This window comes from Rhinoderma darwinii, chromosome 2, assembly GCF_050947455.1.
Source record: "Rhinoderma darwinii isolate aRhiDar2 chromosome 2, aRhiDar2.hap1, whole genome shotgun sequence".
NCBI classification, from domain to species: Eukaryota; Metazoa; Chordata; class Amphibia; order Anura; family Rhinodermatidae; genus Rhinoderma; species Rhinoderma darwinii.
The window spans coordinates 424243085-424263253 of NC_134688.1; the positions used below are offsets into that span (position 1 = coordinate 424243085).

At 41.6% G+C, this 20169-nt stretch overlaps 1 protein-coding gene across 7 annotated transcripts in view; it reads right to left on the bottom strand.

The window, feature by feature from the left end:
• MYO18A (myosin XVIIIA) overlaps window positions 1-20169 on the bottom strand; it is a 311527-nt gene that overhangs the window by 264552 nt on the left and 26806 nt on the right. For all 7 annotated transcript variants that reach the window (XM_075854304.1, XM_075854303.1, XM_075854300.1 and 4 more), the window contains exon 2: window positions 601-845. The gene's annotated coding sequence lies outside the window, so the exon portion shown is untranslated. The remainder of the gene's footprint in view (window positions 1-600; window positions 846-20169) is intronic.

The window sequence follows — 20169 nt, forward strand, 5'->3', positions numbered from 1 at the left end:
AAAGTAAGAAGAGACAACAGAATGAGATAATAAGAATGACTTCATGGAAGGCTAAACACAGGGCCCTAGAGAAACCAGCTAACAAAAGTACAGTATTTCTATTGTACATTATTTCAAGAATTGAACACTTTGCATGTATGAATCCATCGGTATCGATGCCCACAGTCATTTTGATCTAAGTATAGTATTAAAACAAGTAGTGAATGTACTACATACATAATTGTGATATTTTTGTATAATTTAAGCAAAAAGAGTAACATTACTATGAAGAAAGTACACGCCATTCAAAAAGCAGATTTAGAAATGGATATAAAGAAATCTACCTAAAACTGAAGGAACTGAAGTGCCAGGCCTGAGGGGGTGGAGCATGACACAGGTCAGGTAGTCTCCCTTCTTGTGCCATGCTCCGCCCACAGGCCCTGCACTTTGAATAATTCATACAAATTAAATAAAAAAAATTTAAAAAAACATTTCTACTGTAACTGCATGACCCGATGCTTCCACTCATTTTAATTGAATATTATTTGGCACTTACAGTCTAACTTTTTGTACATAAAAAAAACCAAAGTAAGATTATTAATTAGCATATTAAGTGTTTACCTGGCCACGTATGTTGACGTTAAAGCAGGCAATACACAAGATCAGCAGAGCGTTTCAACAGGGAGGGGGGGATAAGCTGCTGGTCGGACACCTCTGCGGCTGCTCATCTCCCGAGGGAACAAAGGAACGGCATGCTGAAATCCAACATGCCCTATACCTCTTCCGGCCTGAAGACAGATGCCAACCAGATCAGCCGATTTAGTAACCAAAATCAAGCGACCAGTTGAAGCTCTTCAAAGAAGAACCTAAGCGATAAATAAGTGAATGAATCACCAGATTGACATTTGTTCTACTGCAATAAAAGACTCGACTAATTTTAAAATTATGAACATGAGACATCCTGTTCGTTTTGGGCACCTTCATTAATATAAGCAGCTTCATAGAAGAAACCTATCCAATGATACCAAACAAAGAACAAGCCATAGAAATGCAAATAAACCGCTCTTACACATGTTTTTCCTGATGAGCTGATAAGCTGTTAACTTCTTTGCACTATATTTGATTCTTAATAACAATTATGACAAAGAGCCACTCTTCAAGAATTACAACAAGAACACTGGGTAGTTTTTCGGTGTGTATCTTGCCCTGAAGCATTGTGTTAGCACACAGTAAAAACAACGCTGATGACGAGGAAGATGAGCCAACAAATTCTTTGTTCTGGGTTCAAGGTTCCTTGTGCAAAACAACGAGTAAAATTAGCAAAAAGGTAAAAGACAATAAAATATATGAAAAACAAAAACAACATTTATCAAGACTATCGGTCATGTGTTATAATTGGTGTTGGTACTTTAGTGTTTGGATCATAAGATATGCTATAAAGTAATACTGTAATAAATCGGTTGTATGAGATTTTAAAAAAAATAATATTTATTTTACTTTTCTTCTGATATTGCAGGTCATACCCGTGCAAGGGAGGATAAAATAAAAAAAGAAGTTAAAAAAACACACGCAGACATAGATACATATATTATGCTGTTTTTGGGACCAAGTGACGAAGAAATATCTACTTATCTGTGTCACACAGTGCCAAATACAGAATCCACACAAGTCTATGGGTCCCCTTTGCCTCTAATTATACAGATGGGGGGAGGGGGGAGCCATGCTAAAACAAATGCCCCATTACGGAGCTATTCTCCCTTCTGATATGTTCACATGCAAAAAAAATCAAAAATGGCTGAAAATTACGGAGCGATTTTCAAGATAAAACAGCCCCTGATTTTCAGCCATTTTTGTAGCCAAAAACCTTTTTCTTTTAGGCTTTTTTGGAGCGGTTTTTCTATTGACACTATGAAAAACACCTCCAAAAACGAGTCAAGAAGTTACATAGTTACATAGTTTGTACAGTTGAAAAAAGACATGTCCATCAAGTGACATGCTCCTCTTTACGGGGCGTTCTTTTACGCTTCATTTTTTAAAAAACAGCGGCGTCTGAACATTGCAAATGCTGTTGATGTCAATGGACAGATGTTTGTAGCCTTTCAGCTACCGTTTTTTTCAGGCATATTTCGAGTTTCAGGTTTACACCCCGAAATATGCCTGAAAACTCTGCTTGTGAACATACCCTTATAAGTACTACAAAGAGTGCATAAGGGTCCATGGACACGGAATAGCCGTGTGAATTAGGCCTAAAGGTATGTTGACACGCTTACTAAAAAAAGTCTGAAAATGTTTGGAAGCGTTCTGCTTCTGATTTTTCGGACTGTGCTCTACTCTTTCTCTTCTACTCTAATTTTCTGATGTTTGTAAACAAAATGTGCTCACATAAGACATTGAAGAATAAGAATTTATACCACTCTTCAAAGTAGGGTTGTCACGATGCCCGAATTTGGACTTCGATACCGATAATTTGTGTAGTATTGCGATACTCGATACCAAATCGATACTTTCTGATGTGAGGCACGTGGTGTGATGAATTTCGAACCACCATGTGCCTCACATTAAAGGGGTTTTCCCATAAGGGACATTTATGACATATCCACAGGATAAGTCATAAATGTCAGATAGATGCGGGTCCCACCTATCTCTAGAACGGGGGCCCCTTAAACCCCGTCCTAACTTTTTGTGCCCATGCTGACTTCCGGCCACTTACTGATTACATGGTCGGGAATTACGGAAACAATGTAACTCGCTGAATGACCGTTACGGAAGCAACGTAGGATGCGAGCTACGCAGTTTACATAACTACTATTCAGTTCTATTAGAGTTACGGAAACAGTGTAGCTTAGCGAATTACGCCGTTTCCGTAACTCCCGACCATGTAATCAGTAAGTGGCCGGGAGAATTATGACATATGCTGTGGATATGCCATATATGTCTCGGATGGGAAAACCCCTTTAATAGTAAGTAACCCCATCTCAGTCATAATGGGCAACATTGGGTTAATGTGTGAGATAAAGGATTGGGTGAATTACTAATAATGTGAGGCACATGGAGGTTCAAAATTCATAATACCTCGTGCCTCAAATTAATAAGCGAAAGAAAGAAATTTAGTTTTTTCACAGCGTACACATCGTAAATGACGCTATAAATTTGTTGTGCAGGTTATTAAGGACGAGACGATACCGAATGTGTGTATAATTTATATATTGAGACTTATATTTTAAAGGTTTCTTTTAAAAAATGTGTGTATTTTTTATTATTTAGCATTACATTATTTTATTTTTTACTTTTCTATTTTTAAACTTTAAAAGGTTGTGTTCACATCACCGTCGCTTTCCACTGAGAGGTTCCGTCTGAGGTTTCCGTCGGGTTAAGCCGTCAGCGGAAAGGCAAACTCGTCACCATTGTGACAGGGTTCCGTTTTTTTTTTATGTTCTTGTTTGATTTTAAAGAAAATTCAAAAACAAACAGTATATTTCCACAATATAGACACTGACTGAGCATAATACAAAAACTGCACCCCACAATAGGGCCACGTATCAAAAGATTATACATTGCATTATAAATAAAGTATAATGATTTTATCATAGAAAATACAACCTAACCATACCCAAAATTCTCCCCCCCCCCCACACACACAACCCCCAATGCAAAAGGATCTCAGGCGCACATCAAATCTTATATGTCAGAACAAAAAGAATCATTCCAGAGTATGAAAACCTTCCTTCCCCAAATATCATTGTTTCAACCTTCCCAGTGTACCTGCCAAGTTCTCTTTGTGGTACCATGAATTTTGCCTAAAGGATGTCATCAATTCTACAATGTCACTTGTTTAAATCCATTAAAATATTTCTCTTCATTTGTACCAAAACTTCATTGATGGACGGCATTTGCGATGTAAGCCAGGGTTCCGTCGTTTTGACTGCGCTATTGGTTTAGTCAAGAACAACGGAACCCAGTCACAACGGTGACAGACAGAAACCATTAGCTAGGTTTCCGTCACCATTGAATTCAATGGTGAGGGAACGGAAGCCGAGGTTTCCGTTTGCCTTTCCACTGATGGGTTAACCCGACAGAACCCCTCAACTGTGATGTGAACATATCTATATGCCAGTACATTAGCCTGTATACTGATAGTACACAGGCAGTTGTTAGGACATACCTAAGTATGCCCCAACAACAGCAAATATGGTCAGACAACTATGGAGTCCTTCAATGGACCCTGGGCTGTTTACCCATATATGATATGTCCCTCGATTGCATCACAGGAGTTTCTCTGATCTCAGTCGTTAGAGCAGGGGCTATGGATGTGTAATACAGCCATTGCCCCGATCCTGACAACAACTGTGTGCACGCGGTCAGCAGGAGGAAATCCGGCCGGCACTTAAGACAAAACATAGCAGTGTTTTGCAGTTCGCCAGCCATGTTCTCGGTCATTAGGGCGAGCGGCGCTCATTAGTACAGTGCCGGCCGCATCACATCATGATGACCATGCACGCACTTGTGGTCAGGAGAGGGGCAATGGCTGTATTACACAGCCGAAGCCCCACTCTGACTAAATTCATATATTACAATACTAAGCTAGTATCGAAATACACAAATTAACAGTATCAAACCGTTTGAGGGTGCACGGCATCGAATTTTCGATGCATCGTGCAACCCTACCTCAAAGTCAAAAATAAAACGCGGTTTAAATGTAGTAAATGAATACAATCCAAATGAATGCCATAACTAGAGGGATATGTTTGCCCACAAGTACAGCCAGGCCACAACTAGTCCATCCTATAGGATGGAACAGAAGTAATAAAGCATATAAAGATCTAGCAAGTCCATCACTTTGTACATGCACGAAAAGGTACAAAAACACCAGCACTAGCGGAGTTGCCATACCTGTAAATACCTAGCAATAGATCCACATGTAACTGGTAGCATAGTGGTCAACTATGGACTTGGTTTTCATATCAACAGAATTCTGTCCATGGTCATGTGATGGACACACAGGTGCTGGGATTGTTACAGTTACAGTTTCTGTAAGAGAGCCGTGTCTTCTAATGATCCCAGCACATGTGTCCATCACATGACCATGGACAGTATTGTATCCACTGGAAGTAAACAATTAATGTTCCTACTGAATAACAACAAGCAGAGATCTTGAAAAATGTGAGGAATTAATACAGAAGGTATATTGGAAAATTGTATGACTTAATAATACAAAAAAAAAACAACATTAATTTGTTGAAACTGGACAACCTTTTTAAAATATGTTGTTACAATATAAATAAAAACAAGAAAAACAAATTGAGTGTTTAACCCCTTCAGGACCAAGCTCATTTTGACCTTCAGGAACAGACCCATTTTTTCAAATCTGACATGTTTCACTTTATGTGGTAATAACTCCGGAACGCTTTTACCTATCAAAGCGATTCTGAGATTGTTTTCTCGTGACACATTGGACTTTATGATAGTGGAAAAATTTGCTCGATAAATTCAATATTTACCAGTGAAAAACACCGAAATTTTGTGAAAAATTGCAAAAATTAGCATTTTTCTAAATGTAAATGTATCTGCTTGTAAGACAGGCCGTTATACCACACAAAATTGTTGCTAATTAACATCCCCCATATGTCTACTTTAGATTGGCATCGTTTTTTGAACGTCCTTTTATTTTTCTATGACGTCACAAGGCTTAGAACTTTAGCAGCAATTTCTCAAATTTTCAAGAAAATTTCAAAAGGCTATTTTTACAGGGGCCAGTTCAGTTGTGAAGCGGCTTTTAGGGCCTTATATATTAGAAACCGCCAAAAAGTCACCCCATTTTAAAATCTTCACCCCTCAAAGTATTCAAAACAGCATTTAGAAAGTTTCTTAACCCTTTAAGGCCTCATTTACACGAGCGTATTATACGCGCGTGCGACGCGCGTGCTTTTCACGCGTGTCGTACGCACCTATAATAGTCTATGGGGCTGTTTAGACGATGCGTGAATTTTGCGCTGCGTGAGTGCGTTGCGTAAAACTCACGACATGTTCTATATTCTTGCGTTTTTCACGCAACACGCACCCATTGACTTCAATGGGTGCGTGAAAACAACGCATGCCACACGGACGGTCCTGCGTTGCATGCGCGAAAATCACGCAAGAGCTGTCAAAAGGATGAATGTAAACAGAAAAGCACCACGTGCTTTTCTGGTTACAAACATCCAAACGGAGTGTCAAATTAGAGATGAGCGCACCGAACTTCACCGGGTTCGGCCGAACTCGTTTCGACCGAACCCGGCAAAAAATGTTCGGGTACGCGACGTCAGGAGACAGTCACTGCCCACGGTGCTCAAAGACTTAAACTGTTTCAGCACCATGGACAGTGACTTTCGAACACAATATACATATACGTGTAAAAAAAAACAGAAGTTCGGACTTACCGATAATTCCCGGCTCCTTCCTCCAGTCCGACCTCCCGGGATGACAATTAAGGCCAAGTGACAGCTGCAGCCAATCACAGGCCAAGCACAGGCTGCAGCCAATCACAGGCTGCAGCGGTCTCATGGCCTGCCGCGTCATCCTGGGAGGTGGGGCCGGATGACAAGAGAGGGACGCGTCACCAAGGCAACGGCCGGGAGACCGGACTGGAGGAAGCAGGCAGTTCATGGTAAGTTTGAAAGTCTTTTTTTATTCACAGGTTGGTGTATATTGTGATCGGCTGTCACTGTTGAGGGTGCTGAAAGAGTTCCTGCCGATCAGTTAGCTCTTTCAGCACCTTGGACAGTGACGGGCGTTGACTAGCCTCATCTCTATGATGGCGGCTGCGCGAAAATCACGCAGCCGCGCATCATACACGGATGACACACGGAGCTGTCAATTGCCTTTTGCGCACGCAAAACGCAGCGTTTTTTTGCGCGCGCAAAACGCACACGCTCGTGTAAATGAGGCCTAAACGTTTCACAGGAATTAAAGCAACGTAGAGGTGAAATTTTCAAATTTCATTTGTTTTTGCAGAAATTCATTTTTAATCTATTTTTTTTGTAACACAGGAGGTTTTACCAGAGAAACGCAACTCAATATTTATTGCCCAGATTCTGCAGTTTTTAGAAATATCCCACATGTGGCCCTAGTGTGGTAATGGACTGAAGCACCGGCCTCAGAATCAAAGGAGCACCTAGTGGATTTTGGGCCTCTTTTTTATTAGAAAATATTTTAGGCACCATGTCAGGTTTCAAGGGCTCTTTCGGTGCCAAAACAGTGGAAATCCCCCAAAAGTGACCCCATTTGGGAAACTACACCCCTTGAGGAAATTATCTAGGGGTATAGTGAGCATTTTGACCCCGCAGGTTTTTTGCAGAAATTATTGGAAGTAGGCCGTGAAAATAAAAATCGGCATTCTTTCAAAGATAATGTAGGTTTAGCTAATTTTTTCTAATTTCCACGAGGACTAAAGGAGAAAAAGCACCACAACATTTGTAAAGAAATTTTTCCCGAGTAAAACAATACCCCACATGTGGTTATAAACGGATGTTTGGACACACAGTGGAGCTTAGAAGGGAAAGAGCGCTATTTGGCTTTTGGAGCTCAAATTTAGCAGGAATGGTTTGCGCAGGCCATGTCGCATTTGCAAAGCCCCTGAGGGGACAAAACAGTGAAAACGCCAAAAAAGTGACTCCATTGAGAAAAACTACACCCCTTGAGGAATCCATCTAGGGGTGTAGTGAGCATTTTGCCCCCACAGGTGTTTCATAGATTTTATTAGAATTGGGCAGTGAAAATAAAAAAAATCCTTTTTCTTCAATAAGACGTAGCTTTAGCTCCAAATTTTAAATTTTCTCAACAAATAAAGGAAAAAAAGAACCCCAACGTTTGTAAAGAAACTTCTCTGGAGTACGGCAATACCCCACACGTGGTCATAAAATGCTGTTTGGGCACACGGCAGGGCTCGGAAGGGACGGAGCGCCATTTGCTTTTGTTGTACAGATTTTGCTGCATTTGGTTTCTGGGCGCTATGTCGGATTTGCAAAGTCCCTGTGGGACCAAAACAGTGGATCCCCCCCAGAAGTGACCCCATTTTGGAAACAACACCCTCAAGGTATTCACCTAGGGGTGTAGTGAGCATGTTAACCCCACAGGTGTTTTGCAGAAATTCGTGTGCACACGATGTGGGAGAATGAAAATGGGAATTTTTCCTTAGATACGCCAATATGTGGTGCCCAGCTTGTGCCACCATAACAAGACAGCTCTCAATTATTATGCAGTGTTTCCCTGTTTTAGAATCACCCTACATGTGGCCCTAATCTTTTGCCTGGACATTAGACAGGGCTCAGGAGTGAAAGAGTACCATGTAAAATTGAGGCCTAATTTGGCGACATATAAAAGTATTGGTTCACAATTGCAGAGGCTTTGATGTGAAATAATAAAAGAAACCCCTGAGAAGTGACCCCATTTTGGAAACTGCACCCCTCAAGGCATTTATTAAGGGGTGTAGTGAGCATTTTCACCTCACGTGTCTTTTCCATAAATGATTGCGCTGCGGAAGGTACAAATTAACATTTTTCCCTAGATATGCCAATTCAGTGTCAAATATGTCGTGCCCAGCTTGTGCCACTAGGGACACACACCCAAAAATTGTTAAAAGGGTTCTCTCTGGTATGGTGATGCCATATATGTGGAAGTAAACTACTGTTTGGGCACACTGTAGGGCTCAGATGGGTGGGAGCGCCATTTGGGTTTTGGAGCGTGGAATTTGCTTGGTAATAGTTTTGTTTGGAGTATCACTGTTTCCGTTTATAATGTGGGGCATATCTGAGCTGGGCAGAGTACATCAGGGGCATAGTCAGGTGGTATAATAAGGTAAAAAAAATAATAACATGATCCATAGATGTGTGTTACGCTGTGATCGATCCTGTCTGCACAGGCCGGTGTCGCACTGATAACTGGCGTCCTTCCTTATCCCCCTTTTGGTCCAAACTCCGCACCTTTGCAGTTTGGGGAATTTTGCCGGGAAAGCGTTGTCCTGGTATAATACGGGCACCGTCGCTTCCAGCGGATATGGTTGGGCCCTCCCCTTCCTGGTTCCCTAATTTTAGTGCCTTGATACATCGCCTTTTGAAACAGAAGAAATGTTCCCCTCGGGCCGGCACAACTGGATATTTTTCTATCCTGACTTATTGGAGCCTTAACTTATTTTTTCATAGACGTAGTGGTATGAGGGCTCTTTTTTTACGGGACGAGCTGTAGCTTTTATTGGTACATATTGGGGTACAATCAACTTTTTGATCACTTGTTATCCTTTTTTTTGGAGGCAAGGTGACAAAAAAAAAAAAGAAATTCTGCCATAGTTTTTTTAGTTGTTTTTTTTTTTATACAGCGTTCAACATGCGTTATAAACTACATGTTACCTTCATTCTGCGGGTCAGTCAGATTCCGGCGATACCAAATTTATAGAACTTTTTTATAACTTTTTGCACAATAAAATTACTTTTGGAAAGAGAATGTATTTTTTCTGTCGCCAAGTTGTGAGAGCCATAACTTTTAAATTTTTTCGTCGATGGAGCTGTGTTTTTTGCGAGACGAGTTATAGATTTTATCGGTACCATTTTTGGATACATGCGACTTTTTGATCACTTTTTATTTCAATTTTTGGAAGACCGTGACCAAAAAAACAGTAATTATGGCAGTGTTTTTTAGTTGTTTTTTTTTACGGCGTTCACTGCGCTGGATAAATAACATAATATTTTTATAGTTCAGGTCGTTACGGTCGCAGCGAAACCAAATTTGTATGGCTTTATTATTTTTTTCTATAATAAATGACTTGATAAGTGAAAAAGGGCGATTGTGTTTTGTGTTATTATTTGAAACTTTTATTGTATGTTTTACAACTTTTATTTTTACTTTTTTTCCACTTTTTTTTTATACTTTTCTTTAGTCCCACTAGGGGACTTGAATGTCCAACTGTTTGTTTGATGTTCTAATACATTGCACTACCTATGTAGTGCAATGTATTGGAACTGTCAAGTTGTTCACGGACAGCAAGCCGATCAGGCTCCGCCTCTGGGCGGGGCCTAATCAGCTCACGTAATGGCAGACAGGAGTCCATTGTTAGGGCTCCTGTTGCCATAGTAACAGTCGCCAGCCTTGCCATCGCATGGCAAGGCTGCCGATTTTCTACAAACCTCTAGGATGCAGCGATCACAATGGATCGCTGCATCGAAGGGGTTAATGCCAGGAATCGGAGCTAGCTCCGGTTCCTGGCAATAGATCGGGGTGTCCGCTGTAACATACAGCGGACACCCACTGCTGATGACGCCGGCTCAGCTTCTGAGCCGGAAGCTGAGGCGGCGCCATCTTGCCGATGGTACCGGAAGCCTCCTGGGCCCCGCCGACGACGGGGCATAGGAGGATTCCGTTACAGGCTGATCGGGAGGTAAGCATTAGCCCTCCGATCGCCTTTGCAGCCACCTGCAACCCAGCGATCACGTTGCTGGGGTGCCGGTGGCTATAAACTCCTCACATGCTGCGATCTCTATTGAACGCAGCATGTGAGGGGTTAATCGGCCGGATCGGATGCTGGCTACGGTCCTGGCCGATACCTCAGGGTGCCAGCTGTAACATACAGCTGTCACCCGGCGGTAATGACGCTGGCTCAGCTCCTGAGCCAGCTTCTTCTCCATGACGTACAGTAACGTCAAAATGCGGTAAGACACCGTTTTTATTGACGTTAATATACGTGATCCGGCGGGAAGGGGTTAACACATTGCTCAATGATCCCCTTACATTATCCTTCATGTTCAGCAGATATACGCACACCGGCATGACACTAATTAATTTTAATGCAGACATTAGATATAAACTATTTCATTATAGCACTGTCTGTCCACATGAATATGGGAGACTCTACAAATAACTGAATGATGGTCACATGTACACATAATGATTTCATCAATTTATGTTAAAGGCTATGTACACCTTTGAACAGCAAACATTTTATATACAGTGAAGGAAATAAGTATTTGATCCCTTGCTGATTTTGTAAGTTTGCCCACTGTCAAAGACATGAACAGTCTAGAATTTTTAGGCTAGGTTAATTTTACCAGTGAGAGATAGATTATATATAAAAAAATATAAAAAAATTAAAAAAAACAAAAATCACATTGTCAAAATTATATATATTTATTTGCATTGTGCACAGAGAAATAAGTATTTGATCCCTTTGGCAAACAAGACTTAATACTTGGTGGAAAAACCCTTGTTGGCAAGCACAGCAGTTTTTTGTAGTTGATGATGTTTGCACACGTTAGATGGAATTTTGGCCCACTCCTCTTTGCAGATCATCTGTAAATCAGTAAGATTTCGAGGCTGTCGCTTGGCAACTCGGATCTTCAGCTCCCTCCATAAGTTTTCGATGGGATTAAGGTCTGGAGACTGGCTAGGCCACTCCATGACCTTAATGGTCTTCTTTTTGAGCCACTCCTTTGTTGCCTTGGCTGTATGTTTCGGGTCATTGTCGTGCTGGAAGACCCAGCCACAAGCCATTTTTAATGTCCTGGTGGAGGGAAGGAGGTTGTCACTCAGGATTTGACGGTACATGGCTCCATCCATTCCCCCATTGATGCGGTGAAGTAGTCCTGTGCCCTTAGCAGAGAAACACCCCCAAAACATAATGTTTCCACCTCCATGCTTGACAGTGGGGACGGTGTTCTTTGGGTCATAAGCAGCATTTCTCTTCCTCCAAACACGGCGAGTTGAGTTAATGTCAAAGAGCTCAATTTTAGTCTCATCTGACCAGAGCACCTTCTCCCAATCACTCTCAGAATCATCCAGATGTTCATTTGCAAACTTCAGACGGGCCTGTACATGTGCCTTCTTGAGCTGGGGGACCTTGCGGGCACTGCAGGATTTTAATCCATTACGGCGTAATGTGTTACCAATGGTTTTCTTGGTGACTGTGGTCCCAGCTGCCTTGAGATCATTAACAAGTTCCCCCCGTGTAGTTTTCGGCTGAGCTCTCACTTTCCTCAGGATCAAGGATACCCCACGAGGTGAGATTTTGCATGGAGCCCCAGATCGATGTCGATTGACAGTCATTTTGTATGTCTTCCATTTTCTTACTATTGCACCAACAGTTGTCTCCTTCTCACCCAGCGTCTTACTTATGGTTTTGTAGCCCATTCCAGCCTTGTGCAGGTCTATGATCTTGCCCCTGACATCCTTAGAAAGCTCTTTGGTCTTGCCCATGTTGTAGAGGTTAGAGTCAGACTGAATAATTGAGTCTGTGGACAGGAGTCTTTTGTACAGGTGACCATGTAAGAGCTGTCTATAATGCAGGCACCAAGTTGATTTGGAGCGTGTAACTGGTCTGGAGGAGGCTGAACTCTTAATGGTTGGTAGGGGATCAAATACTTATTTCTCTGTGCACAATGCAAATAAATATAATTTTGACTATGTGATTTTCTTTTTTTTTTTTTTTTATTTAATCTATCTCTCACTGGTAAAATTAGCCTAGCCTAAAAATTCTAGACTGTTCACGTCTTTGACAGTGGGCAAACTTACAAAATCAGCAAGGGATCAAATACTTATTTCCTTCACTGTATATAAAAAGGTGTTATCAGTGTGTTGTGTAACTTTGTAAATACTTTATTAAAAATGTGTTACTTTTTTTTTTAGATACAGCCGTTTTGTTTTCTCTACACAGAGCAGCTGTATCTAGCGCGAAATCCTGCTCCCGTCAGGTCCGCGAGACTGACTGGTTCAGTGCTGGCGGGTCCTGCGTGTCGATCCATCTGTAAACTACCACAACTATCTATGAACTTAGATGTGATAGATTACAGGTAGATCCTGTTTGTCAGAGACACGCAGGACCTGCCAACACTGAACTCGTCAGGTCCACGGGACTGACGGATACAGTGAATAGCTGCTCCACGGGACTGACTGATACAGTGAATAGCTGCTCCATGTGACTGACTGATACAGTGAATAGCTGCTCCACGGGACTGACTGATACAGTGAATAGCTGCTCTGTATGGAGAATACAGAGCAGCTGTAACTAAAAAAGTAAACAATTTTTTTTAATAAAATGTATTTACAAAGCTACACAAAACACAGTGATAGACCTTTTTATTTAAAAAAAATGTTGCCTTTCAAAGTTTACATAGCCTTTAAGCCATGCAAGTCTTACTCTTCTTCTGAATAGTCTAGGTTTATCATTAGGGTCAGGAAACCTGCATTGAAAAAGACAACATTCAGACTATACACAATATGCAGACTTTTTTTTTTTATTTTTTTTTTAAAGCTTCCCTTTTCTGCAAAGGAATTGGAAAGACCGTAAACTAAAGTAAACATGGGTGGGAGAGGTTAATTACCCATCTTCTATATGGTATCCCCAAGGAGACGTGGCGCCAAAGCTTTCTAGTAACCATGTTCCTCTGCTCTGAAAAATGTAATCCTGCATGACCCTGAGGGCCGGGGTCAAACTGTAATTGTTTGTTAGCAGAAAACAAGGAATAGCAAGATTGGATATAGAACTTGATAAGATAAATTCTTAAATTTTATTAGATATTGATATTGGCACCTAATAAATTCTAGAATATTCTGATCATCAAAGTTCTACAGTGCTGAAGCAGCGCCAATCTTACTATATTTTGTTTTCTGCAAACAAACATTTGCACTTTAATATACCGGCCATCGGTGAAGGACCCGGGGAGGGAACTGGCTGCATCTTCTCCGACTGTATAGGGGTTTTGTGGGGGTTGTTCTTCTAACACCCATAGATGAGTGCAGCAATAACGGAGCACTCTTTTTTTCTAACCTTTAGGCGGGGTTCACACGACCTATTTTCAGACATAATGGAGGCGTTTTGCGCCTCGAATTACATCTGAAAAATCGGCTCCAATACGTCGGCAAACATCTGCCCATTCCTTTCAATGGGCTTAAAGGGAACCTGTCACCAGCATTTCACCTATTAAACCGACTATACCTGGTGGTAGTGGGTGAAAAATCATTTCTATATAACCTATAATTATCTTCTTAGTCGGCTCTGTAGCTTTAGTATTTAGCTTTTTAGTGTTCCCACACCGTATGCTAATGAGCAGAAAAAAGAGTCAGATCTTCATTTGAAAAGAGTCAAATCTACGTTTGGAAAGAGACATATCTTCATTCCTCAAGTCTTTCCAAGTTTACTTCGCCTCCTTACTTTTGATTGACAGCTCCTCGCCTTCCCCCAGCACACAAAATCCTGCGCTTGTGCATTGATGTCCTCTTTTAGTGTGTGCGCACAAAGGGACACCGCATAATTATGATAAAAGGCGCAAAACGTTTGCAGACCGATATTTACAGTCGGAAGAGGAGTTTAGGAGAGGGGATAACGGCAATGAACTTTTTATAGCAGCGGCCAGTGAGGGAGAAGTAAAGTTCAATAGGTGAAATGCTGGTGACAGGTTCCCTTTAACGATGTACTGTGCCCACGACCTGTAATTTTACGCGTCGCTGTCAAAGGACGGCTCGTAAAATAACAGCCTCGTCAAAAGAAGTGCAGGACACTTCGTGGGACGTTTTTGGAGCAGTTTTCTCATAAACTCCAATGAAAACAGCTCCAAAAACGGCTGTAAAAAAACGCCGCGAAAACGTGAGTTGCTCAAAAAAAGTCTGAAAATCAGGGGCTGTTTTCCCTTGAAAACAGCTCCGTATTTTGAGACGTTTTTGACTCTACGTGTGAACATACCCTAAGGCTGGGTTCACACTACCTATTTTCAGACGTAATGGAGGCGTTTTACGCCTCGAATTATGTCTGAAAAAACGGCTCCAATACGTCGGCAAACATCTGCCCATTACTTTCAATGGGCTTTACGATGTACTGTGCCGATGACCGGTCATTTTACGCGTCGCTGTCAAAGGACGGCTCGCAAAATTACAGCCTCGTCAAAAGAAGTGCAGGACACTTCGTGGGATGTTTTTGGAGCCGTTTTCTCATAGACTCCAATGAAAACAGCTCCAAAAACGGCCGTAAAAAATGCAGCGAAAACGCCGCGAGAAACGAGAGTTGCTCAAAAAACGCCTGAAAATCAGGGGCTGTTTTCCCTTGAAAACAGCTCCGTATTTTGACTCTACGTGTGAACATACCCACAGTCCATCGATACAGGAGAAAACTGCCTTTGGCCCAAGTAATCCTACACGGTTACTAAAGTTGCCTATTCTTTCAATTGCACAAAAAAAAACAGAAGCAAATAGTAATAAGATATTACAATAATAATCCTGTAACAATTAAACAAGGTTCACAAATATACTATGCTTTAAATACTGTTAGGCCCCATGCACACGAACGTGCTTTTGCGGCGGCAATTCCCCCAAAGTTCCACGGGAGAATTGAAGCCCCATTCATTTCTATGGGCGCATGCATATGGATATGTCCTCTGCAGTAGAGCTATACCTTCACAACTCTATTCAGGTACGGTTATACCGGAGTAAGACTATCCCAGGGACACTTTATATACCCACAACTTTGCAGAATCCATTTAAAGTGGTTTTCCCAAAATCATAAATCATCTTTACCTATCCACAGGATAGGTGACCATTTTATTATTGCTGGGGATCCCACCAATCGTGGAAACGGGGGTCCCAAGCACCCAGATTCTCCTCACTGCGCGACTGAAGTGAGGATGACAATGAATGGAGCAGCGGTCGAGAATGTGCACGGCCGCTCCACACAACGTCTATGGGAATGACGGAAACAGTAGAGTGCAGCGCTGAGCTATTTCCATCATTCTCATAAACAGTGAATGAAGCAGCAGCCATGATCGACCACCGATCCATTCAACTTCCTCCTCACTGCAGGGTGTGCAGTAAGGAGCATCTGGGGGATCTGGACCACCATTCTCACAATCGGTGGTATCCCCAGCCATAATAAAATTATCACCTATCCCATGGACAGGTGTTAAAGGGGTATTCCCAAACTCATAACTGAAGGCTAGGATCACACACGCAGTTTTTAATGCAGATTTTGAGCCAAACACCAGAGCGGATTAAGACCAAATTCACAAATGCAGCTTTGCTGCAGTTTGTTAGCTAAACACGTGTCTACACAAAAGAATGGAGATGCAGAAGTCTTTCATTTATACCTCGCCTTCCATTTGGATCTAATGTTGGCTTTGTCTAAAAAAAAACTGAGCCATACAATGGACCAAAAACAGCATCAAATCTGTCTGTGTAATCCTGGCCTTAAAAGAGTTGACGCGTCAGTCTTTCCTTTATACTTTTCCCCTTTTTTTTTTGATCCACTTCTGGCTTTGGCTAGGAAAAAAACAAAACTGGATCAAAAAGTATAAAAAAAAACAGAAAAACTAACATGTCTCCTCTCTTATTATTGGCTCAAAAACTGCCACAAAAACTACCGATTCCAAAAACGTCTGAAAATATGGAGCGGTTTTCAAGGGAATACAGCTCCTGATTTTCAGACGTTTTTTATGCCACTTGCGATTTTCGAGGCGTTTTTCTATAGAGTCCACGAAAAACGGCTCCAAAAACGGCTGAAGTGACATACACTTCTTTTTCGCGGCCGTTTTGAAAAACCGGCGCGTAAAAAACGCCCCGTCGGAACAGAATGCCGTATTTCCCATTGGAATCAATGGGCAGATGTTTGGAGGCGTCCTACTTCCGATTTTTCAGCCATTTTTCGGGACGTTTACAGCCCGAAATACGCCTGAAAACACTCCATGTAAACATATCCTAACATTGTTAAGAGCAGCATGGGGTTCTATGGTAGCGCTGCTTCCCTGAAATGCTAGCGTTTGTATTGATTTGAATAGGTTGGATTTAGGTACAACTACTACTGCGCCGCTTTATCTAATCGCAATGAAGGTTTAATATATTGACAGACTGCTGTTTCACGGCAGGAAAACCCAAAGGGGCATCTGACAATAAAGACAAAACCAAATCGAACGAATGAGGTTGATGGTTTATGAATAGATCCCATGAGACGTCAGCAGGCTCACCAGGTGCATAAAGAGTTAACACAACATTGCACGCACACACCGTAAGTAAATATTGTGTAGAGGTGTTCCTACTTACTGATCTCATTCCTGTCCACAAAGAGCTAAATAAAAATCCTCCAGATGTAGGTTCGTGAATGCATTAAGGTTCCTATGTGCAAGTCACACAACACATCTTTCTCCGGCACATCGGTGGAGACGAGGAGACTTGTGATATTCCAGGGTGGACCACCAGCCAGGCTTTGTTCCCAGGAAAGCCCCACCCCTACTCTTCACAGCCTCCCATTCGATTTAGGGGATTTTTGGGATTCTGTATGCTTATAATTCCTCACTCCCCCGAATATGTATTTAGCACGTTTACAATTCCTCAGGTGGCAGCCACCACCACTATTCCCCCTTAGACTTTTTTTTTTTTATTATTATTATTATGTTTGTTCAGAACTTAACACCATCTCAATTATTCATGAAAGGAAGCAGCCGGCGAGTAGTAACAAAAGCATCCTACACAAAAGGGACATGCACAACTACACAGACCTGTCAGTTCTAGAAAGCTGGGCTTGCGCTTTCCAGACCTCAGCAAAGAAAAAAAAAAATCAGACGTAATGAGTGGCAAGCACAGGGTGGTAGATGGCACACCGTCCGGCACAAGCTCATAAGAGGCATGAGTCTGGTTTCTCCATATCAAGTGGTTTCCGCACTAAAAAGGGATTTGTCACATAAAACATTTTACCGTTGTCGCTAGGTGTTGGTTTTGTGTCTGTAACATGAACACTAATCCTGTTCTTGAGCTGGCCATAGAAGAGGTCAACGTCTATGATATAGTAGATGTGGTACAACCTATCATTTGCATCCAGAAAAATTGCGATAGTGCATCAACATTTTTGACTGCAGACGTAGACCGCCAATGACGCTACCCAAGTATGGGTCTACATACGTACAATCTCAGCCAAGATGTCAATGTTTTCACATCTCCACTCATTGTAAACTTGAGCACACTCATTTTCATGAAGTTACTCATCACAAGATAGGCAACCACAGAAACAGATTCCAAGAAACGGTAGAAAAGACGTGTCCAAGAACTCACCCGATCGTATTTTAGCTTAATAATTCTTTTATGGAACATAGTTGGGCATCTATAATGAAGCTTTACAATGTCATTTTCTAATTCTTTAGGTAGGAAACACGCAAACTTCATGAAGATCGCACGGTTATCAAAATTATATCCAAGAATCCATCAGCAAAAACCATTATACTACGTGCCTATTTTTATACACAGCCGATCTTGACAAAGTAAGGATATAAGCCTATTAGTAGAAGCAGGGAAGGATAATGTATACAACTGCAATGCCTTGAGAATACGTAACCAAGCCGGCCTTGAATTTACATTTAGAATTCTTGAAATAGATGTGAATACAGCCATAAAGCCCCAACTCTAGTCCACAAGCCATATTATGGCATAAAAAGCCATAGTTCTAGTGGTCCAAAGGTAAACCCAAATGTCTACATTTTAAAGGGTTATTCACATCAGACATTCCCCTCCCTGATAGAAGCGCGTGGGTAACTCCCGTAGAACATAATGGAGAGGAGAACTGTGCGCATGCATGTCCACCTCTCCACATAGGCTCTGCCTGGAATCAGCTGCCGGCGCCCGCTTCATCAGAGGACCCCTGTTCTCGATATAGGCACGGGTCCCATCTGACATTCAAGGCATATCTTGTGTCGGAGATGGAAATAACCCTTTAAAGGGAACCTGTCACCAGCATTTCACCTATTAAACTTTACTTATCCCTCACTGGCCGCTGCTATCAAAAGTTCATTGCCGTTATCCCCTCTCCGAAACTCCTCCTCCGACTGTAAAGAACGGTCTGTAAACATTTTGCGCCTTTTATCGTAATAATCCGGTGTCCCTTTGTGTGCACACACCAGAAGAGGACATCAATGCACAAGCGCGGGATTTTGTTTGCTGGGGAAGACGAGGAGCTGTCAATCAAAAGTAAGGTGGCAGGGTAAACTCGAAAACATCTGCAGAACATCTTGGCACTAAATACGCAACAAGAATGAAATAACTAGATTATGTTCACCCATTACTTTCCTATTTGGACACTGATCGAAACAAAAGTTATTATAATGTTCGTTTTCAGATTTGTTTTGTCAAACGTATAAAACGTCTTCTCTTTATGCCAATCAAAGTGAGAACTGGTAACAAAACTGCAACACATAATAGGTCTTTATGACTTACTAACACCCTGCCTGAATGTCATATATGTGTCGCCTTGTATTATTGATTTTGAATATAATTTACTATACATGATGGCAGAATACCCCGTACGTATTGAATCAATGCTCATACATGACGGGTTGGTTCCCAGATATGCCCACCTGCCTTATCCTGGCAATAAACAGGCATATGTCTAACTTATGGGTGGTCAGTCAACTTCACATAACTGGCTAGCAGCATAATAGATTTACAACATGTTGCAAAATTTCCATAGTGAGCATACCATTGGGAATATTTGCTGCCTTCAACAACATAAATGGCCTGATGCAATTTCTATGGCCAGTCGTAGATCTCCCATACCTGCCAGCATTACTGAATAATGCATAAACTTCCATTATCTACATAGATAAAGTGAAAGCACAGTTGCCAACATAAATTAGATATTAGAAGACAGGTACAAATGATTTTGAGAACTGTGAGGACAGTCCCACAACCCAAAAGTCATCATCTACCAAGCCGAATGTGAATGCTTATGGGGGCGTTAGGCAACATAGCTGTTGGCTGAATGGTCACTTGGCTAACTTTTGTGTATTTCCAGCTTAAGACAGAGCTTTTCGGGTTAAAGAGACTCTGTCACCACATCATAAGTGCCCTATCTTCTACATAAGGAGATGGGCGCTATAATGTAGGTGACAGTAATGTTTTTTATTTTTTTTTTAAAACCGATCTATTTTCACCACTTTATTAGCGATTTTAGCTTTATGCTAATGAGTTTTTCAATAGACAACTGGGCGTTGTACAGAGGAGTGTATGACGCTGACCAATCAGCATCATACACTTCTCTCCATTCATTTCCTCAGCACATATGGATCCTTTTAGATCGCTATGTGCTGTTTTAGGGCATGTTCACACGCACTAATTACAGACGTAATTCGGGCGTTTTTGCCCCGAATTACGTCCGAAAATAGCGCCTCAATAACGTTGACAAACATCTGCCCATTGAAAGCAATG